Raw genomic sequence first — 23,790 nt, 5'->3', positions numbered from 1 at the left:
GGCCCAGTGGCTGGGGCCACCAATCGTTGGACCAATACTCTTCGGCCAAACAGGATGATCTCTGTCTTGCTGCCGTTGAGATGTAGTTTGTTATTGCCCATCCAGTTGTTAATATGGATTATGCAATTTTTAAACCGGGTCATTGTGTCTGTAGGGTGAGGACCAAATGTGATCAACAGCTGAGTGTCATCAGCGTATGACACTGCCTCAAAACCATAGGACCTGATTACCCTGGCCAAAGGTGTTACATAAAGGTTGAAAAACATGGGGTTCAAGATAGAGCCCTGAGGGACTACTATACTTACTGCTACAAGAGGCCAGGGGACCTATATGTACTGTGGTTGTACGATTCATTAGGTAGTTTTTGAACCAGTCCAGCGCCTTTCCCCTGACTTCCACCTCCCAGAGCCGTTGTTCTACAATGCTATGGGAGATGGTGTCGAAGGCGGCTGACAAATCCAGAAGGACCAGCATGGCAGATTCCTTGTTATCCAGGGCCAGCCTGATGTTGTCAACCACCTCTACCACGGTTGTTTCTGTACTATGTGCCAACCAGAAACCTGATAGAGATGGGTCAAGAAATCCGTGGTTTTCCAAGTGGGCAGTGAGTTGTTTGTTAACCAGGGACTCAAGCACCTTCCCGAAATAAGGCAGCAACAAAATAGGACGGTAGTTGCCTGGTACCCTTGGGTCTGAGGTGGGCTTTTTCAAAATCGGCTTGACTTGAACTGTTTTCAATTTGGTCGGGACCATGGCTTGATCTAACGACATGTTGAATATCTCTGTGAGTTTGGTTATTAAGAGTGGTGCTACGTTTATGCAGGAACGGGGTGGGAGAGGGTCTGCTGGCGAGCTCGATTTGATCTTTGCTAGGGCTACGGAGACTTCTTCTCGATTAACAGCTTTAAATTCCAACAATAAAGGCAAGGTGGAATGGCTTTTAATGGCCGGAAGAGAGTCTATATTATTGATGTCATTTTGAGGGAAAGGCCTATATGAGGAACAAGCTGAATACTGATTTGCAGTAGGTAGGCCCTTGTCTAAGTTCCTGATGAAAAAAGAAATAACAAGTTAAAACTTTTAGTCAAACAAGGACCAACAAAAGCATGCGAGACCAGACTCAGGGCGTCCAGATAACTCTCAAGCCAAGAATACATTCATTTTGGGGGGCTGAGGTTGGGGTCACACCCCAAACACCCCCTGAAGCTATACCACTGCCAAGATGGTATTTCAGTGGGCATCCTGACTCAGAGAAACATATTGTGACAAACGTCCGAGTGTCAAGTATGCACAGCTGATGGAAGGAGTGGATTCCAAGGCACATTCTGGGTGGGGATAAGGATGCAGTTTACAAACAGTCTGTATTAGAACATTGGAATGCTGAGAGCTCCAGTGAAGTCAGTGGAGTGGCTGGAGGCCAATAATGGCTGGTAAAGACCTTCTGCTCTAACATACCAATGTTTGTCGTTCTATTGCAGCCTTTTTAATTTAGAACATTCCACCCATTGTAGAACATTCCACCCATTGTGGATGGAATGTTTTAACATCATTATAGCCCTTCCGCTTCAGGCTTTAATGATTGTTAAAGGCCCTCTTCTTCATAATGGATTTGGGGCCTTTAACAGCCATTATTGCCCTTTGCAGGGGGTTTTAATGTTTAGCTACAGCGATTCTCTATCACAGTAATATTGGTTATGGATTCTTGCTATAAGAAAGAGGTAGACATGGTGTGCAGTAATAAAAAATACTATTTGGTGTTTTTATAAAGTGCTCAAAATCCAGACTGGCGTCTCAGAACGCGGTAACGGGTGGTTTGAAGTGGAGGATTTTTTAGCACCAATTCAATAGTGTAATGTGGAGAGGAGTGATAACAGATCACCACCGCTAGACTGGTGGAGACCATCCTACAAACGCCTATTATCTGAGTGACCAGACGGTGGTGCCCTTGAGAAAAGGGTCTTTGTTCGACCAATAGGGCGACGTTCACAAACATAGCAACGTATTGCTTTTTTTCGGAACATATATTAACATGACATTCTTAAGAAATATTTATAACTCATTCCTTCTCTTCAACATAGCTGCTTCATCTAAGGGAAAGTAGTATTTCAATGAAACAAGACATTTAGTCACTATTTGTTTAATCTCTTTGAGAAATGGCAACATTTCCTCAAATAACAATAATTAAAAAAAACACATCAAGGCACGGTGTGAGGTGGATGACCAGAAAGACGTGTTGCTTGGCAGCGCCTGAACACCTCCCTTCCCTGGGAACAGCGCAGTTTTCTTGGAAGAAAAGTATTGTGCAAACATCAGCATTAGCTGTGCCAAGGCATGAAGGACAGACAGACAATGTTTCAAGGACAGGGAAGGATGCTGGTTTCAGCTTCCAAGCTTCTACTGGGTGGTTTGCATGTGCTAAAGGGGCAATGATGACCAACAAGGCAAGGACACTGATGGGCATGGACACTGATGGGCATGGAACCTGATGGGCATGGACACTGAAGGCCGTGGACACTGACTGAAGGTCGTGGACACTGTTCTAGGATTATGACTCAAAAGGTCCCACACACCGGGACTCCTCTGCACCTGGTCGACCAGATGGTCATGTCTTGAGGCCTCAAGACTCTGTGCAGAGCTCAATCTCTTTTGTAGCTTTTAAATCAAGACATGCACGGTGATTTCCAGCAGCCCAATCAGAATCTTGAACTAGACCCCCCCCCTGCTCTATGCACCACCACATCTTTTGCACCGTTCAACAAGAACCTTCAACTTTTTTTGCGCAAAAGCCATTGCCACAGTGGGTCTGTCTATCTCGATCATCTTTTTCGGCCTCTCTACATTGACTGCTCCACCATCTTGTGTTTACTTGAGTGTTGCTTCTTTTTTACTTCCTCCTCTGCAGACTTTTTCATCGTTATTCATCTTTCCTGACTGTTCACTATCCTGCGCTCGTGTCTTTCCTCTTACTTGCTGGTGGTTGGGACTCCCGCCCCACTGTTATCTTACACGTCTTTAATCTCTTATCTCAGATATAATTTACTTAATTGATTTCTTCTGGCGTCTGCCCCTGCGGTCTGTTCTCTCCCGAGCATGTTTTCTTTTCTGTACAGTCACCCCATTGATAGTTGTATGCATGACTGTTGTATATTTGGTTACGATCACGTGTGTTTGTTTTGTGCCCGATCAGAACTCGTGCAACCCCGTCCTTCAAAACCTAAGTAAAGCGTTCGAAGCCCCAATGAGCCACATTAGCGCTATACAAAAACGCAAAAATGAATACACTATGTGTGGTCACACCCTGTGACCACTTGTATGTGATACTGGAAAAGGCACTTACTTCCCTTCCCCATGCGTCATCTGACAAAATTAAGCGTGCTTACACAGGTAACATCTAGTGAAAGTTTTGACTATTAGTTATCAATATTACATCATTACACTCGATCGCCAGTATTAAGCGCTATATTGGCAAAAATAACCACATCGTTATAACTACCAGCACTATCAAGGACTGACGTGAAGCGCTACATGACAACCGCAAAGCGCTTGCTGTTGATTAGATCTATGCGGAACCCGACAGACCTGTCGGTATGAAACTCGACAGGGCCCACGCGATCTATTATCCTTGCGAGGTTTACAAAGAGATTACTGCCAAGTAAAAGGAATACAACGTCACGAAAGGGTAACATCTGTAGTAATAACTCCCGTACACAATCACAATCCAAAACACCCTCGAAAACACACGCGGCGCATTCTTTTTGGCAGCCCATTCGACAAACATCGTTTCCGCACTGGAACTGAACACTTAATTTAGATGCAAATTTGCAAACATTTATGAGGCAAGCAGCCGTCCATGCACCATGTTTTTATTTAAACAAAAAACGCCACTAAATATTTCCGTTGGAAAGTTATTTCCCCCCTCCCTTTGTTCTCTCCCCCAGCCTCCCTCAAGCCCCTCGCGGGTGTCTTTAACCTCACCCTGCCACAGACGCACCGGGTCTCTTCACTGCACCCGCTGCACTCTGGCACTGCACTGCTGTGCTGCACACAGCAACCGGCAGGGATGGGGGGGGGGGGGGGTGTGCACAGTGCCGAAACCCCCGCAACGGCAGAGTGTGCAACGCAGCTCTGTGCCCTCTGGCACACAACTCCCTTGTTTACTTACCCCTCGCGTGCCAGCGTCCTGGGGGAGTCGCGGCGCATTCCGTCAGCACTGTGCAAACGATGAACACGAATACAGGGCTGCAGTGCAGATGCAAGAGGTACGTTTACCAGAAAAACACCCTAGCCCCCAAAACAAGCGAGGGGACTGGCAGTGCCAGAAGGGCACCAACTCGCAACTCTCTTGTCAGGAAGAGTAACTTTCTTTTTTTTTCAGGCCCGTCCTTTCATCGGCATTTCTGATTGGGCAGCAGGAAAGTCAATCTGTGTAATGGGCGGACCAAGGCGGAGGCGGGTTTGGGAAGTCTGGGGGCTGTAGTTGGGAGGATCACATGAAGAAACGTGATACCTTGTCAAACTGTGACTAGATAATGTTCTCTCGGTTGCGCAAGTCACCACCACCCAACCTTTGGGCAGACAGTGCCTCGCGCAGCTCCCAAACTGAATTACTTACTAAGCTCCCATAACAGCCAGTAATACACACTCTAAAAACCGCAGTGGAAACAGGTGGAGTGCAGATACGTAAAGAATTGTTTATACAACATATACAATTGATGCGTGCCGTCTACCAGCGTGGTCTCCAAAATCATAGTAAATTACCTAAATTGTTTTGTTTGCTACAAACTTTGCAATACGCATTAATGCAATACCAAAACGAGCCCGCAACACTCAAAACATTATATCCGGTTAAAAAAAAGGGTGATTAGTTGTACCACATTGACAAAACAGGATACCCTTTTTTTGGTGACGGCCTTTGAAGCCCAGACAGTTTAATACCTACCCTACCTTTTCTTAATTAGACATGCCAGAGAAAACGGTTAAAAGTTTCCCAGGAATTGTATTCATAGATTTCTTAATTGCGAGCAGTACAACTTAACAAAGCGTTTCAGCGCCTCATTAGGGGAAGCAAGCTCTGCAAAAGAGCGCATAGTGCCCACCCCAGCAAACAGTGGTAAATGCATACTTAGCACACTAGGAATCAAATCACACAACACATGGTTTGGAGGAAAAGCAGTTTGCTGCAGATTTATTCATAAATGAAATATGCCAACGTGGTGGGTTAAATTTCAGGCGTACCAAGGGCAGGCAGCAATGAGTAACTGAAGCTGCCCACCAATCCGATGAGCCAGACCGCCCCGTGGGCCAACTGATTTGGGGCTACAATTTTATTTGGGGAGTTTTTTTCCTATAACTACTGAGGACCACCAGTCTAGGATTATTACTCACGCCTTTTTATGGCCAGAGCATCAACCAGCCCCCAGTTGCTCAGGCTTGCAACCACCCAAAGGACTAATAGGGCGTTGTCACTTACATCTCAGGGTCCTGCCGGAAAGACTCTTGGGGTTTGGCATAGAGCACCCCTGCTGTGCTCCCGCAGATGGCAGCCCTATGTACCAAACTGCCTCTGGATCGCCCTGTAACTCTGCCTGCAACACAAATAAACAATTAACAAGCACAGCACCGGAAGCAAAACTCTGGCGCTGGCACGCTTGGTTCGGGATAGGGTGGGCGACAGCGTGTCCAGGGGGGAAAGGCTAGAGCGCAAGGTGAGAACACGTAGTTTTGCTCACGTCAGCGGACGTGAGCGCGGGAGTATAAAATAAAGGGGCGGGCGAACAAGAGACAGTTCGCGCCCGACTGCTACACTGGGTCTGTGTATTTACTGCGCGCTGCTCGCGCTAGGCCTCACGCACGTGGCGCGCCCCCAACATGCCCCAGCCCCTGCTGCACAGCAGAGCCCCAGACTACCACACTGGCGATGAGGTGGGCCCCCCACCCCACCCCCTTCCTGCACTGATCTCCGAGGCTACGAGCAGCCCAGTAGCTCCTCCAAAGAACAGCTGCTGTCACCGGAGACGCACACACGACCTGCCTGGAGGTCGCGAGGCCACACCACCAGCCGACGGAGCAGCAGAAGGCCTGCAGGCCAGAGGGTGCATCGCCCAGCAAGGCTGCGCGGCGCGCGCCAGCATAAAAGTGGACAAGTTGACTGTGGAGGTCAGTGGCCATTGTACTGGTGCACCGAGCACGTGGTTCCTGCGCCGCGATGAGTGACACGGAACAACAGGACCAAACCTGAGCGCTGCCCCATCACCCCCCGACGGGGGTCCTGCCCCCATTCAGCGAAGCCGCTGACCCCACGACAGCTGCCTCGCGATGGCAGACCTGGCTGGGCAGACTGGAGAACTATTTCATTGGTTCGAGAGAGACAGACGGGGCGGTGAAGAGGTCCCTTCTACTCCACTACGCGGGGGAAGAAGTATACCTCCTTTTCAAACACCTGCCTAACACGGGGAACCAGGATGACTACGCGGCGGTAGTGGCAGCTCTAAATGCGCATTTCGACCCGCAGGTCAATCCGGACTATGAACATTTTAAACTCCGCCAAGCGAGGCAGCGCGAAGGGGAATCAGTGGATGCCTTCCATGCACGGTTAAGAGCCCTCGCGGACACGCACCTCGTAGGGGACAGGGCCAAAGAGGAAATTAGGGCGCAATTGATACTAGGGATCCGGAGCAAGACGCTTCGTGGACTGATACTTCGCAGACCCAACATCCCGATGAACGATATCCTAGTCCTGGCCAGGACGCATGATCTGTCGGCGGCGCGAGCAGAGGAAATGGACCAGGCCCTAGTAAAAGGGATAGACAAACAGGTGGAAGTGAAAACTGAAAAGGCGGATGCGGTGCGAGCGCGGGAAAGACCACAGAGGCCCCGAGACCGGCGACCCCCAGCCCAAGCCCGGCTGTGTGGATAGTGCGGTTACGAAGACCACCCGCTCAAGACATGCCCAGCCAGAGGGAAAGTGTGCACAAACTGTGGAATCGAAAACCACTTCGCGTCAGTCTGCCGGAGGAAGACACAAAAAGGCGGGAACAAGTGGGACAAGCCGCAGAGGAAGCTGGTAAGACAGCTCTCGCACACGTTGCTGTCATCCCAACCGCCGCCAAGGTATGAGAAAGCCAGAGGCCACAAGGACTCGAGCACTGAGTCTGAGGATGGAGAAGAAACGTATTTCATATCATTCACAAAAGCCCTGAAAAGTACCAGGCGACCGCAGCCGCGATGCGACCGACTAATAGCAGGAACGGAAGTCAACGCTGTGATAGACACGGGTGCGTCCGTGACAGTAATGGGCGTACAGCAGTACAACCGTCTCAGGCCGAGACCGGAGCTCCGACAGTCCAAGGCCAAGATCTACGCTTATGGGAGCGACACGCCATTACCGCTAAAAGGGAAGATGACGGTAGCTGTGAGTGCAGAAAACTCAGAAATAGTCATTGACATTCACGTCATTGACCAGGAGGTGGACACCTTACTCAGCGGACACGCAGCCGAAGACCTCGGGCTGATCGCATTCCTCAGGAAGATCCAGGACAAGCAAGCCGAAGACCTGCTGGATACATTTAAGGGCCTCTTCTCAGGGCTAGGGAAGATTAAGCGGCCACCGATACACCTTCACATCGACCCCGCGGTGGCACCGACAGCCCTCAGGCACAGGCGGATACCGTTCCACCTACGGCCGCTGGTGGAGGAAGAACTCCAAAGGTTGGAAGAGAAAGGAGTGATCGAGAAGGTGACCGGACCCACACCGTGGATATCACCCATGGTGATCGCGGAGAAACCACGCCAGCCGGGGAAAATCCGTTTGTGCATAGACATGCGGCTTCCGAACAAAGCTATCAAGCGCGAGAGACACATCACACCGATTATGGATGACATTGTGTCTGATTTAAACGGAGCTCGGTGGTTCTCCAAACTAGACTTGAACGCAGGATACCACCAGCTCACCTTGGCAAAGGAAAGCCGATACATTACTACGTTCAGCACGCACCTAGGACTAAGGCCATACAAACGCCTGAATTTCGGGATCTCCTCGGCAGCAGAGATCTTACAAATACCATCAAGGATATCCTGCTCGGGCTACCTGGTGTCTTAAACGTGAGTGACGACATCCTCATCTACTCCAAGACGGTGGAAGAACACTACCGGCACGTCCGAGACACACTGTCACGGCTGCAAGAACATGGTGTCACCCTGCACCGGGAGAAGTGCCAACTATTTCGACAAACCATCGAATTCTTCGGCTACGTCTTCACCAAAGAAGGCATCCAAGTGGATCCCCGGAAGTCCCATGCCATCAAAGCGGCCGCAGCTCCGGCGTCAGTGGCTGAGGTCCGCAGCTTCCTGGGGATGGCCACTTACTGTGGGCGGTTCATCCCGAATTTGGCCACCCTAGCCGAGCTTCTCAGACACCTCACCAAAACCGATGTAATGTGGCGATGGACAGATGCAGAAGAGGAAGCATTTGAGGCAATTAAGAAAGCCCTCTTGGATCAGACCACACTGGTCTACTTTGACCCGAGCAAGAAGACTGAAGTCCTAGTAGACGCAAGTCCGGTAGGACTAGGGGCGGTTCTAATGCAAGAGCAGGAACCGGGGCAGTGGCCAGCCCTGGCATACGCCAGCAAGGCCCTCACGGACACGGAGAAGTGCTATTCCCAAATCGAGCGCGAGGCCCTAGCGATTCGTTGGAGCTGCCGTCACTTTCATCTGTACGTGTGCGGACACCCATTCACGGTGGTGACGGACCACCAGCCGCTAGTGCCACTATTCTGAGGAACGGCGCCACATCCACCCCCACGAATAGAACGATGGGCCATCAATCTTCAACAGTACCACCTCACTGTGGTATACAGGCCAGGGGCCAAAAACCCAGCAGACTTTCTATCCCGACACCCCGAGACCCATAGCAAACCGATACCGATGGATGGGGAGGAGGAGGCTGAAGGTCATCTAGACATGGTAGCTGCCCTGGCGTGCCCCCGGGCCTTAACGCTAGAAGAAATCGTGGAGGCGGCCGAACAAGACCCGGTGCTAATCAAGGTCAAGGACACCATACTCGCGGGAACCTGGCAGCATTTTCTCCAGGCAGCGAACTCATGGTCTCATGAAGGGAGAGACGGCCTCCAACACATGTGGAGAGTGCGTCACGAGCTAAGCGTGACTAGAGGGGGGATCGTCATCTGAGGATCCAGAGTCGTCATCCCGGCTGCCCTCAGGACCAGGGCCACGCAACTGGCGCACAAAGGACACCAGGGAACAGAGAGAATGAAGGCTCGGATGAGGGAGAAAGTATGGTTCCCGAGCATGGACACCTACGTAGACGACGCGGTTCGCAGCTGCCAGTCATGCCAGTTGACCAACGGAGCCCAACCGCCGGCTCCTATCATCACCAAGGAGCATGGGAGAGGCCTGTGGGAGAAAATCAGTGTGGACTACGGGAGCCTACCTGACGGACGAGTCACGCTAGTGATCATTGACAGCTACTCGAAGTACCCACTAGCTGAGGCGTTGCCGTCCACAGCCTTCGTGCACGTGGCCCCGCCCTGGAAAAAGTATTCGGGATGTTTGGGTACCCCGAGGAACTGCAGAGTGACAACGGGCCCCCATTTCAAGGACACGAGTTCGGAGAGCTCCTAAAGTCACATGGCATCCGCCATCGGCGCATCACCCCGCAGTGGCCACAGGCCAATGGAGAGGTAGAAAGGCTCATGCGCACCATCAACAAATTACTGCGCATCGCCGTATCAGACCCAGAACAAGAACTGCAGCGGTTTCTGGGGGAGTACCGCAGCACCCCCCACTGCTCCACTCATCAAGCACCTTGGGCCCTGATGTTCAAAGGGGCTCGCCGAGACGGGCTACCAGTCGCCCCAGGCTGGACAGCCCCGCCGTTCGACGCGGAGAGTGCGTTCCGGAGGCGCCAGGAGCGGAACGACCAAGTCAGCAATGCGTGAAGGGCGGTGCCCAGAGAGATCCAAGCCGGGGATATGGTGGTTCTACGAGAGCAGCGACCCGGAGGAAAGTTCAAGACTCGGTATGAACAGGGCTACTGGAGAGTAGTCGACCAGCAAGGGACCATGGTGACAGCACGCCGGGGAGGCGAGCTGGTCACCCGATACATATCATGGTTCAAGGTGGGGAGGAGGCCCGCGGTCGACCATGAAGCTACAGTCGTTGGTGAAGAGCCTGACCCAGGGGTCCTCCCAGCGAGTGTGCCCTAGCCCCATCTCGCTGGGCCACCCAGGGGCCGGTCCAGGCAATGCCGAACGCCCGGACAACGGACCAGAGCAAGAGGCCGCACCAACGACCCAAGCCCCGACTCCTCGGGGAACCGCGAGGTATGGGCTAAGAGAGAACCCCAGGCCCACCAGCCGATTACGAGACTTTGCATGTCAAGTAAGTGGCGCCGCAAATTAAAGTTTGAACTGTCGTCAAGGACTAACTTGGAGAGGGATGTTACAGTTAGCGCTCTAGCCTTTGGCTAGAGCGCAAGCTGAGAACACGTAGTTTGCGCTCACGTCGGCGACGTGAGCGCGGGAGTATAAAATAAAGGGGCGGGCGAACAAGAGACAGTTCGCGCCCGACTGCTACACCGGGTCCGTGTATTTATTGCGCGCTGCTCGCGCTAGGCCCCACGCACGTGGCGCACCCCCAACATGCCCCAGCCCCTGCTGCACAGCAGAGCCCCAGAATACCACAGTTGGCACCTGAGTGGGGCAGGTATAAGTACCTGGCCCCAACCTCCAAGGTGCCGGAAATAACGCAGGGAGAGCGCCGGAACAGAGAGATTCCCACGGGGCTTCCCACGAGTGACACAAGGTGAGTGTGTTTCAGAATGCAGCAGTAAGCAGCTTCCCTCTTAGGAGGGCGCACCTCGTGCGCCGCGGGCAGCCACATAGTGCAGATATCGGCAACCCTCCCAGCAAACAATGGTAAATGGCAGCTTAGCACACAAGGAATTAAATAAATCACACTGCACATGGTTTGGTGGAAAAATAGTTTGCTGCAGGTTTATCTCGTAAATGAAATATGCCAGCGTGGTGGGTTAATTTACGGGCAATCCAATGGCAGGGAGCGATGAGTAACCTAAGCAGCCCACACGCCTAATGAGCCAAACAGCAACGTGGGCCAACCCATTCGATGCTACAATATTATTTGGGGAGTTTTTCTCACTTAAATACCACGGACCACCCATCCAGGATTATTACTCACACATTTTTCAAGGCGGCGTGTCAACCAGGTACGCCCCAAGTTGCTCAGGCTTGCAACAGACCAAAGGACTAAGGGCACGGTCACTTACATCCCCGGGTACTGTAGTAAAGACTGCTAGGGCTTTGACATAGAGTACCCCTACTGTGCTACTTGAGATGGTACCCTTGTGTACCACACTGCCTCCGGATCACCCTGTAACCCCGCCTTTGCCTTGAAAGTGGCTCTTTAATCATCTGCAACCCGTAGATCCAGTGCTTCTTGAAGGTCCAAGAGGAACAAGTCCGTGCCATCCTCTGACAAGTGTACCCCGTCTCTATTGAAGAACCCTCTGGTACTTGCATTATTTAGGCCATGCCTTATGAAACCAAATCCCTTTGCTTGGTGAACGTGTGCATGGTGCTATTTACCCTTCTGCTGGAATGTTCTGGTCTCCTTTTTGATGCTCAGCACCTGCCTCTAGTTGAGTTATCAACTGTTCAATGGTATCCCCAGACCTGGCCCCATGCCATTCCTTGTGCAGGATTGCCATTCATGCCACGAAGACACAACACGGCGGGGAGCACTCTACCTACCGATATGCGGAATAACTGACTAATCCTTATAACACCTATTACGCTTTGATGCGTGTTATTTTGATACTCTGATGCTCCTCAAGAGATAACATTTCTTCAAGTTAACAAGGACAATAGGGATTACTGTAATGTCCTGATGAAGTCTTGTTTTACATAAACAGACGAAACACGTGTTGGCAAGGAGCTGTTGTGACGGCGAACATTATTGACAAAGGCAATGTGAAAAGAAAGCCTGTATGTCTGAATAAAAGACATAGGACATTTCTACATATAACTATCCTTATTTTGACTCATTGAGTGCTTGGAGAATTTATGACATAAATAATTGTTTATATACCTTTTATTAACCTACATAATGTCGTTTAAATTATTATTAGTATTATTATTATTTTAAACCTGTCCTAACCTATGGAAAGGCAACCTCTAATCAACATGCCTTCAGTTAACCACAAGCAAAGTACTGTTCCAGTTTTTCGAAACTTCCCTCACATCTACATTTACTTCCACATGGTCGTCACCTTGTGTAAAGTGAATGTTATTCCAGGACCGAGGTCTCAAACGGGTAATGCATGAGCTACTGGTTGCTCGTGAATGCTCTTGAAGTGGCTCGCCAAATTCAATCTCAGCCCCGTTCATCATTCAGAGGGTTTTACGTACGTTAAAGAAGACAGCACTGTTCATATCGTGGATCATTAAAGTAGAAACCAGCAGAACCAGTGGAAGGCCCTCATGCTAAAACACAAACACTACATGGCCAGTAACGTGCCTCCACAATGAGATGAAATGAGATTAAACATGTTAAAGGCTCTACTCTATAAGTCAGACAAAGACCTGGAGTCAGAGCAGAGTTGTCTTAGTGTGGGCCAGGATGGCTGAAATTAAAATTGTTAATTTTCATAAAGCGATATGCTGATAAATAAAATTGGTGACCATTCCAAATACATTTAAAGCTATTGGCTGATGAGTAATTCAAGCTGAACTAGAGAGACTTATTGCTGTGGTTATGTCCTTTGTGCCAAAGGGCGTGTGGGAGATATAGCCCAGTGATAAAATATATTAGTAGCCTCAGATGGCTTAACTTGAGATGAAGTAGATCTCATTACGGAAAAAGTTGGCAAGCTCTCTTCTAGATTAGAGCAGAGTCGTGAATCTGCCCCTTCCGTCCACAGGGAAGATTGTAGGCCATGTGCCTATTGTTGACGGCACTGCTTGCCAGGACCAGACTCTCATATGCAAATGGAACACATACTCCATTAAGTTTCTTTCACCTAAAGCCAATTGCTTTGGTTTTTTGAGTCTACATGGTACAGTAATTGTCTTGACCTGCTCTAGGGCACTAACTGTTGAACTTTTTTTGATAACCAATTTTATTGATTTTAGCGAAGAAAAACAAAAGACAAAAAAACAAGGGAAACATAATTTCAGCAGCAAGGAAAGACATTAGTGCACAGCAGGGACTTGGTGTTAATATGTCATACACCCTGGATATGCATAGAACATGACAGAGAACAAAGTACTGCCCGACTCGGGCCACAGTCGCCCATGGAAGGGTCATTCTTCCAACACCCCCACCCATTTGCCTCACACTTTACGGTATTTCTTTGGGCATCCCCTAGCCTCGTACATGGGATTTTCCTGTGCAGCACACCAATCCACCCCCCTGCGCCATTGTGTAATGGTGGGTGCCACCGGATTCAGCCAGTTTGCCGCAATGTCCCTCTTAGCCACCATCATGGCCGTGTTCAGGAAGAGTTTGTCCACTCTGGAGCCGTCCAGCCCATCAGTGACCCCTAGGAGTAGATTCAGTGGGTTAAGGGGAACCTCCCAGCCCAGGACCTCAGTGAGCTCCCCCACCACAGACTCCCAGTAGCTTATGATCACGGGGCAAAGCCATACCATGTGGAAGAAATCAGCTTGTGGGTGACCACAACGGAGGCATGGCGCATCAGGCTGGAGTCCTGTGCGGTGGAGGCGCAGCGGTGTAAGGTAGGCGGCGTGAAGGTAGTATATTTGGACTAAGCGGAGCCCCGCAGAGGCTGTGATTGTTTTGGGTGTCATTAGTGTGTCCCTCCAGTCGTCTTCCGCCAGGGTCCCAAGCCACCCCGCCATCTGTCTCTAAGTCTGTGTAGTGTGGTGGAAGTGTTGTTTGTGAGGGAACGATATATGTGGGAAATCCCCCCTGCCAGTCATGGTTTGAGCTTCGGGTGGACTATATTCCGGTAGGGAGGTGCCCTCTGAGATGTGGGAACGGAGGGCGTGGCGCAATTGCAAATAGCGGTAAAATTGTGAAAGGTGTAGGGAATACCGGATTTGTAGGCCCTGGAAGGTACGTAGATGGTCACACCCCCATACGTCTCCCAACTGCGAGACACCAATGAGATCCCACGCTCGTAAGCCAGCTAAGTTGGCAACCTCCCAGAGCCAGGTGCCCTGCCAAAGTGGGGTATACTGAGTCAGCTTACCCGACCAGTGGGTATGGCGCAGAGAGGCCCTCCAGGCCAGAAGCACTCCCGTGTTACTGCGGGCAGGGTTCTGGGAATGGTGCCACCGTATAGCATCACCTAGATGTTAGATAAGCCCAGGGTATCCACTTCTACTCTGTATGCAGGGTCTGACCAACCACCGTTGAACCAGTCGTGTATAGTAAGAAGCTGGGTTCCTAAGTAATAGAGGTACAAGTTTGTCATTCCCAAGCTGCCATCAAAGGGAGGGATCCAGCAGTGGGCGAGGGCCAGGCGAGGCCGCCGCCCCCCCCAGAGAAACTTGGTGGCTAGACTGTCCATTTCCCCGAACTACGTCCGTGAGATGAGCAAGGGTACGTTCTGAAGTACATATAAGAATCTGGGCAAGATCATCATTTTGTATAAGGCTATTCTGCCCATGGGGTTCAGTGGCAGTACCTGCCATCTAAGGAGGTCAGCGCGAGCCCTCTTCACTACGAGGTTACATTATGTGACCAGGCGAGGTCTGGGAGAAGGGCTGCCCAAATCCCAAGGTATTTGAAGGACTGTCTCCAGAGGGGTATCCTGGTCTGCCAGTCGAAGCAGTCTCTCGAGAGATGAAGGGGAACCAGGACGGACTTAGCGGAGTTCAGTCGGAGGCCGGAGGCCTGCTCAAAGAGACTCAACGCCCGAAGAAACCAGGGTCCCGACTGTGCTGGCTCGGCCAGAAATAGCAGAACATCATCTGCGCAGAGGGCGATTTTGTCCTCATCCAGACCAGGCCATTTCCACCCCATAATTTGTTCGTCTGATCAGAGCAAAGAGGAGGGGCGAGAGGGGACATCCCTGCCTCATACCTCTCCTAATGGGGAAGGGTTGTGACAGTGCACCATTGACCAGCACCCGAGCCCGCGGCCTACTGTACAAAATCTTCACCAGGTTACAGAAATACTTCCCAAGTCCCAGTTCTGGCAACACCTCCTCAAGGTACTGCCAGTCTATAGAGTCGAGGGCTTTCTCGAAGTCAACGAGGAGGAGCGACAAGTAGGGAGTCAAAATCAAGCGGTTCGCTAGAGCGAAGTGAAGGCACCTGAAGCAGTGCCTGGTGCCCGAGAGGGTATGAAGCCACACTGGTCAGGATGGACCAGCTTAGTCAAATATGGTCATAGACGGTTGGCCATGACGGAGGCAAACACCTTAAACTCTGAGTTAATGAGGGAGATGAGGCAGTAGTCGGAGCAATGTCTCGAGGGTGACTGAGACTTAAGAATCACCACAATGGTGGCAATATCAGGTTCTGTGCGGAACGAGCCCTTATCAGCTGCCTCCGTGTACACCTCCAGCAGGTGGGGAACCAATGTGTTGCGGTAGGTCACGTAAAACTCCTGCGGGAATCCGTCTGGGCCCGGGGTCTTGCCAGAGGCCATGCGAGATATAGCATCGTTGACCTCTTCTAGAGTGATAAGGAGGTCCTGCGCTGCCGCTTCAGACTCACTGAGCCGCGGAAGAGAGTCCCTCTTCCGACGAAGCAGCTCCGGGAGTGAAAGACTGGGAGGCTGTGCGGAGTAGAGTGAGGCGTAGTAAGTGGCGAAACACTGAGCCACCGCCACCGGGGAGCACTGTGCCACGCCATTCGGAGCTACCACTTCCGGAATGATGCGATTAGCCATTGGATACGTGGCCAGACGATGAAGTAGCTTCCCATTTTTGTCTCCCCATCCGTAGACTCTAGCCACAGAGGACCTCCACAAGAGCTTGGCAGACTCCTAGGAAGCCTGCCGAAGCTCGTCCCACAGAAATGCTAATTTCCTGTCTTGGGAATTGGATCTCTCCTCCGTCGACTGAGTTTCGATGAGGGTGGCTTGAGCCTCCAGGAGTGTAATCCGGGAATCGTGCACAAGGCGTTTGAGCTTGAGTTGGCCCTTTGCAAAGCTGTGAATGGTGGCTTTGCCAGCTTCCCATAAGGTACCAGGGGAGGAGACAGAGTCTTGATTGGTGATGAAGTATTGTTGGAGCTCGTCGCCTACCGATTTCCTAAAGTCTTTGTCCTGGAGAAACCAGGCATCCAGTATCCAAACCAGACGTAGAGACACCGGGAGGTCACCCACTTCCATCACTACAGGTGAGTGGTCAGATATACCTCCGGGGAGGATGGCAATAGTTTTAATTACGCGACAGTCCATGGACGGCATAAAAATGTAGTCCAGTCGATGGTGCATGTGGTGGGACGCCGAGGTGTGTGTGTGTACTGTCGGGTCAGTGGATGCCAAAGTCTCCAGGAGTCGCAGACCTCTAGGGTGGCCGCCCAGTTCATCAAAAGAATAGCGTGGGTGGTTCTGGCAGTCGAAGGGGCCCCGGTGGTGTAAACGGCCGGATCCATGACCGCATTAAAATCCCCTCCAATGATGGTCATCCCAGAGGGCAAAGCGGCCATCAGTTCCGCAGTTCGCTTAAGAGTGGGGGTCATCAGCGATGTCGGGGAGTGAATGGACAGCACGTTAAGGGCCCAGTCCCCTATGGTCCGCTCCAAGGCCACAAAACCACCCAAAGGATCATTAGTAACTTTGTGTAACACGAATGGGAGAGAGCGACGCGCAAGAACAGCCACGCCTCTCGACCCTCGATTAAAGCAGGAGTGCAAGACCCTGTCATCGCTGTACCATAGCTGAGGGGGCAGCTGTTACCAACAAGGTGGGTTTCTTGGAGCAGCAGTATGTCAACTGTGTGGCGTTGGGCATACCGCAGGACCGCCGTACGCTTGACTCTGTCTAACAGTCCGTTGACATTCCAAGACATTATGCGGAGTGACCCCTTACCGATATGATTGTCAGTCATGGGGTGTATAAGTGTGTGACGAGACTCATGGAGCGGATGCCTAACGTGGGTGGAGGTTTCCGCCTGCATGGATTGGTGGGTGCACCACTGTAATGCGGGTTGTGTATGTATTGGCGTGCTGCTGATTAGAGGTGCAGGTGTAATGAACAAGATGCATGAACGAAAAACTGAGACAACGGTCTCTTCCCCCTGCCATACCCCCACCCCCCTCCCTATACTTCGGGAATGGAAGCATCTGTCGACCCTAACAGGTGAAAGCTGAAAAGAACCAAACTGAAACGCTTGGGAATGAGGACTCATGGAGGACCCCTCCTCATAGCAGGATGTTTGGTGTCAATGTCCATCGAGAGAGATAAAGAGCGGCAAGCATGATTGCCGTATCATGCGCAGCGGAGCTGATTATGACCCGCAGTCCATGTGGATTCAGGGTGGCCCTCTGAGGAGGGCCGACTCCGGGAGAGGTCTCTGTCCGTTAGATCAAGTAGGGATGGATGAGGCGGAGCTCCTGCGGGGTCTGAGTGGTTCGAGGAGCCAGTGTGATGTGAAGCTAGGAGGTCGCTCAGGGTTTCTCCGGACACTGGGCGCTGACTGGGACCCGGCGGTGATTCTTATATGGCTCGTCTCGGGCCTCGCCTCCAACGCGAGCGGGTGCGTTTAGGGCATGGTTCAGGTAACCCCCTCTGTACACCCTCGGTGTGACTCTTGGAAGACTGGCTCCGGGTGACGAGGCGCAAGGGGCGCTCCTCCGTCAGCCACCTCCAGGCTTCTTCAGGGGAGTCAAAGAAGAGGGTTTGGTTTTGGAAAACCACCCAGAGGCAGGCCGGAAAGAGAAGTCTATACTGGATGTTTACAGTACGAAGCTTCTACTTGACTTCTCCGAAGGAGCGTCTTTAGCCCTGAACTTCTCGCGTGTAGTCGGGGAAAATCATAATCGTCTGGCCTTGGTATTTGAGTTGATGTTGCTTGCGTGCTTCAGCCAGGATGGAGTCCCGGTCTTTGAAGTTAAGGATCCGCATTATTATTGGCTGGTGAGGCACTCCCGGTGGCGGGTTTGGGGCGAGAGAGCGGTGAGCCCGCTCAATCGCAAACCATGGGGAGAGGGAACCCTCGGGCATCCACGCGTGTAGCCAGCCCTCAATGAAGGCGAGTGTCTGACCCTCCCGGGAACCCCACCAGATGGAGGTTGTTCCGCCTCGATCTGTTCTCGGTGTCCTCAGCCCACTTATGCAATTCTTAAGTTTGAGACTGGAGGCGGGTGACCTGGTTTTTGAGCTGGTGGACATCGTCCTCCACCGTGGACATGCGAGACTCCGTTTCTTTGATCCGGGTCGTGGCGTTGCGAAGACCTTGACGGATGAAGGTCATGTCGACCTGGACTTCTTCAATCTTGCCCTCTACTGAGGTTTGGGAGGCGCGAATGGCTTGAAGGATAGTGGTGAGGTCCGCAGCAGCGGGAGCATCCTTCTCCGTGGGACCACCTGTCGCCCTGGACTCTGTGGTTGTATACTGATCCATCTTGGTCTGTGTGGCAGGAGGCGTCGGCCCCCAGTCTCTCCCCATGATCAGCAGGTGGATCCGGAACTCCCAGTTCGTCCAGTGTGGACGGTGAGGAAGGGGGGAGTGATCAGGTCAGAAGCCCCGAGGCCTCACAGCAGGGGAAACGCACGCAGCAGGCATATGCTCCAGTCTGCGGCTCAGGGACAGCTCCGGTAGGCCCCGCCACACCAGGGCACTGCGCGATTCTGCAGTTGATTAAGTGGGCAGCAGCCAGGTAGAGGAAGAAAGGAGGGAGAGGGCCTCCGAGGCATAGGAGCATCTCCGCGTCCACAGTCGGGCAGAGGGGGGGGAGAAGCAGACTCGCAAACCCCCGCTGACCGGAATGGCAGCCGACACACCCCCAGTACCCATTCACCTCGCCCCCAGCTGGTCCGTAGCTAAACGTACAGGTCCTGCGCCACCGAGGCCCAGGGCCCAGTTCACAGTGAGGTTGCAGGACATCGCAGGGAGCAGGTCATCTGAGGTCGCGCGTGGCTTAGGAGGATTGCGGCAAGTGTGGCAGGGGGAAAGAAACACAGTTCGCCAGGCCCCCACTGCCCGAGATGACAGCTGAAGCCCCCCTTAGGCCTCACCGCCGTGTGCCCTCCAGGTCCGAAACAGGAATGAGGACAACTCGCCGTGTGCACTGGTGCGCTTTCAACGCTGAGGCCCCGCTTCTCAGTCAGGGCTGAGGTCGCTGGACCCTTGGGCAATTGTGAGGCCAGGCCACTAGAGGGGGGGAGGGAGATCCCAGGCCCTCCACCGCCCGAAATGACGGCGGGTCTCCCCCGCGTCCACCCGCCCGCTCACAACCCGCAGCCAGCGGCCCCATCTCGGGCGTGTCAGGCGCTCTCACCTCCGTTTCAGGATCAGCCGCCAGTGAATGCGCAGTCTTCTATTCTGGGCACTGGATGACCCAGACAGCTTCACAGGGCCCCCTCGCTCCACACAGCAGAAGGGCGGCAGGGGATCACAGCACCACTGTGGGGGTCGGGATTCTTCATCTGCGGAGGCCACTATCGGCCCGGATTATCGAAGCAGGGCTGGAGTCGGGGCCCGAAAGGACCCAAGGTCGTACCTCAGCACAGGTCCTGAGCTAAGGGCAGCCCCGACAGCAGGGTGTCGAGCCGAGCACCATCCGATGGTCGCATCACCGGACGCATGGTTGGCGGGCACTGCCAGCCCAGCTCCGCTGCAGAGTCATATTGCCCCACGTGAGCCGATGGTTGACCGTGGGAGGTCGGCGCCGCACCCAGTCCTCTCGCAACTGCAGTCCGGGTTGGAGGGAGGCCTCTGGTGCGCAGGACCTCAGCGCCGGAACCTGGGTAGAAGCCCCTCCAGTGGTCTCCGCTGCTCAGGACCACGGCTGTCTCCACAGGGTCTGCTGCCAGCGGGGGGCCCAATATGGTTGGTGCAGGTCCGGGCTCACGCACCAGAGTGAGAGAGCCGGCACGGAGCGGGGGTCCCGGGTCCCAGTCTCACAGGCCTCAGGGAGCACAGGACTGTAACACCGGGCAGCACCCTCTCCCAGCCTTCACCCAGTAACCGCTCGCCACCACGCTACAGCAGCCGAGTCTCCAGCACGTCCACCGGGCTTATCTGTGAGGGGATGTAGTGGGTAAGGAAGTCGGTGGGCAGCAGGTGCCAGCATCCAAGTCCGGGCCCAGGCTACAGTCCGACGGGGGTCGCCATTTTGGCTCAGGGCTGTCCAGAGATCAATGCTGGTTCCGTCACCACGGGAAGTTCTATGGCGTTTTCCGGACACCGGCGGGTCCCAGGGATGTTGTGCAGTTGCGGGCTGCGGGTTAGAGAAGAGGATGGGCACTGATGGTGGCGGATTGCAGAGCGGATGACGGAGGGGTTCAGAGCACTCTCAAAGTGCGACCGCCATCTTGACGCTCCAAGCCACGCCCCTCCAACTATTGAACTTTTGCATGGTGTAGAGACATAAAACTGCTCAGGTTTCCTTTGCGATAGCTATCACCAACACTATGTCCCCCCCTTTTTTTTAAACACTAGTTAACCTGCTTAGGTAAGTGCCCATTTGGCTGACAGCAAAGTGTGACCTGGAAGTGCGAATTAACCATCATATCATCTGCACTGAGGGCAAGCAACGCTTGCTGCTACAGATACCTTAGTACACTGAGGGTCCTGCTGGCCGCATCTTGCTGCTAAAGGTAGGGGACGCACAAGTTAAATCCTGCCAGCCCTACTTTCTTCCCTTCCAGTTATCTGTGTATATTGACTCTTTTAACCATGGACATACCTTTAAATGTTTCTGAGGTGAGGCAGCTGAAGAACACAAGACCCAGCAATATGCAACAAACTTAGGCTGGCTTTAAGCGGCCACAATGATTAGAAAGAAACATCAAACTGGAAAACAACACCTTTGTGCTATGCTAAGATGTCCACAAAATCTGCTTCCACCTTATCCTAAACTAGGAACTTTTGCTTGGAGGGTAAACGTGGTATCAACCACTCAGCCACAGAAACCCTCAATGAGACCAGCCAGCTGAAGATAGAGCTAAAATGAAATTTAAAATTGTTTGCTCAAGCATGTTGAAAGGACAATTAGATTTGATTATTCGGCATCATGGGTGACACTGGGTTTGGGGGGCAGGATCTATGCCTGCATCTGAAAGCAGCCTCATTGGTTTAATCTATTTTGGGAACCCAGGCTGCGCAACATGCCCCTTCCACTGTCCACTGAGACACTCCGCGACAAGCCCCCTGCCATCTACGAGAACCTGCTCTGCAGTCGTGACCCTGCCCCAGTGCACCGCAAGTCAGCGTCCCATGGCGCTAGGCCCGTGCAGGACGCTGGGCATCCGGGCCCACTGACTCTGTGCAGCACAAGTCATGGGGCCCTTATGGTTGAATGGTTGTGTTCTTTCTTGCTGTACACTGTTGTCTATGTCTGACTGCACCAGGCTGCCCTTGCCGGCAGGTGTGCACACCCCCACACACATCCAACACAGGTGTCACTCAGTATGTGTGCCTGCTAATAAATATGGCCGTGCGCACGTGTACGTAGCCATTCACACCATCTGAGCAAGTGTGTCCGTGTGGTCATTGTGTCAGCATGATGTGCACGGGCCCTGCAACTTCACAGTGTGCTATCTTCAGCGGATGACACCATGTCACCTCAGCGTTGGCAGTGACCCTGGACATGTAGATCCGCACGCATCACTCTGTATGCATGAGCGGTGTGTGCTGGTCCGGCGTACGTCTGGTCAGTGCAGGGGTGTGCTGATTCGGGGGGGAGCAGGGCGTGGCTCGGACCTGGCCTTGGGCAGGAAGTGCGGTAAGTGTGTCTCTGTATTGGGGTGTTGTCGCCACCAGGGCCACAGTAGCCGATGTTTCAATGTGGCATGCACCAGGAGGGCGGGGCCGCATGTACGGGGAAATGTAGGAGCGCAAGACCGCATGGGGTCTTGGCACATGCATGCCAAGTGTTCTGTGTAGCAGTCCTGTGGATGCATGAGCCAGTTGCCTAGCCTTATTCGCAGCGCGATCACTACCCGCCATGGGCTGTACACCTGTGTCCGCTCTGTCCGGACCATTGGCCTGCACTCACGTGTCCGCCCACCCTCAGAGGCCAGCGTCACAGTGTTGTTGGCATGCTGCTGGACATGCGCGGACAGGCATTTCCATGGTGTGCCGTAGGAGTGCACGTAAAGCAACCGCGCAGTGCACACAGGTGTGGGGGCTCATGGGAGGGGGGCAGCTGTGTGGCAGCATAGGACAAAGGGAGGCCAATCATGTGCAACGTGCTGGGCATATCAACCATGGGTCCCAGGGTCGCCGGCATCCCACCACACCCACGGCAGGCCTCTGTACCTCTCCTGTAGGCATGCAGATGGTGAATTGATTGTAGGGATGAATGGTCTTTTGTTTGAAGTATCAGGCGGTAGCACATCTGCAGCTCCAAGCATGGACTTGCTTTTGGCCAGCACCCCCTGACCGATACGAGAGCATTTGCTTGCGACTCCCACACTGCCCGCCGTGAGACCAACGTGTACACATACCACACGCAGGAGTCCTTGGTCGTAGTTAGCGTGCATGAGATGGCCTTCAAACATACTCCCATCCCACCCCAGGCCTGCACCCGTTGCACACAGACACTGCTCATTGCACCAAGCTGTGCTATTTCATCCAGCGGACTGGCGCAGGGTAAGCCATTGCCACTCCATGCAGTGCCGCTGACGCGATGGCAGACCATCCCGGACACATGCTCAACTCCAGTCAGGTGGACCTGTACCGTGCACGTCTGCTGCATGTACTGGGGGCACTGCCGTTGGCAGTGTTGCTGATCAGTTACCGGCTGAGCTTCCGCCTTGCGGACGTCACCTGCGTTCAGCCTGTGTTGCATTGTCTCTTGTGCATGTTCGAGTGGTCCATGGATGTCTGCCTCTCCAAAGTAACGGTAGCTGACCTGGATTTTGACGTGTGTGTGCTCCCCCTGTTGGACCACGACAAGGAGTGTCACCGTGATGCCCGGCTATGGCATGCATGGATGTTTGGCATGCAGGCTGGAAACTGGACTTGGGAGATTGCACGAGTCGTCGTGTGCAGTGAGCACATTGTGCCACTACCCGATTGGGCTTTGGTGCACATTGGGTCCAGTGGTTGGAGTCAACACACCTGTCCGGGTCAGCTGATGGATTACGTCAGCAACATGTCAGATGTGGTGGACGACGATAGCTCACTGGAGATGTTGGCCTACGCTGCTGCACTCGCGTTCATGGACGAGTGACAAGGTACCTGCAGCCACAACTGGATGTGACCCATTGCACGTGTCCGGACGCATGGTTGCATGTTGTGAATCTGGTCCCATGTCCCAAGACGACAGTGGACATGGCTGCATTGGCCTGGACTCATGATCCCTGGGCGGACAACCAACGCAGGTTGGCACTGACTTGTGTTAGTGATGGATTTCCCCGAGGTGGACATGGGCGCCTTCCTACGTTCCTCATTCAGACATGCTGCTGCATTGGTTTGCATCTCGTGGCACTTCTCTTGTTCGTACTGACAAGCACTTGTAGAAAAAGTTCCCGAACTTTCACTTGTTTCCAACTGTGTTGTGTCTTGATTTGTATGCCAATGTGTGTGTCAAGGACTCTCTGGATGCCTGCCATAAGTGCATTGCTACCCTATCAGGGCAGTGGGTTTGTACTTGTGCATTATCA

The 23,790-nt window shown here is 52.9% G+C and overlaps 1 protein-coding gene and 1 long non-coding RNA gene across 2 annotated transcripts in view; one reads left to right on the top strand and one right to left on the bottom strand.

Moving 5' to 3' along the window:
- The window catches only part of MYORG (myogenesis regulating glycosidase), a 95,498-nt gene extending 91,116 nt beyond the window's left edge, over positions 1-4,382 (bottom strand). Inside the window, exon 1 of the mRNA XM_085628598.1 lies at positions 4,163-4,382. The gene's annotated coding sequence lies outside the window, so the exon portion shown is untranslated. The remainder of the gene's footprint in view (positions 1-4,162) is intronic.
- The window catches only part of LOC146863861 (uncharacterized), a 378,717-nt gene that overhangs the window by 329,504 nt on the left and 25,423 nt on the right, over positions 1-23,790 (top strand). The gene's annotated exons all lie outside the window — the stretch shown is intronic.

The sequence above is a fragment of the Triturus cristatus genome, chromosome 2_1 (assembly GCF_964204655.1).
Source record: "Triturus cristatus chromosome 2_1, aTriCri1.1, whole genome shotgun sequence".
NCBI lineage: Eukaryota > Metazoa > Chordata > Amphibia > Caudata > Salamandridae > Triturus > Triturus cristatus.
This window is presented reverse-complemented; position numbering and strand designations above follow the sequence as displayed.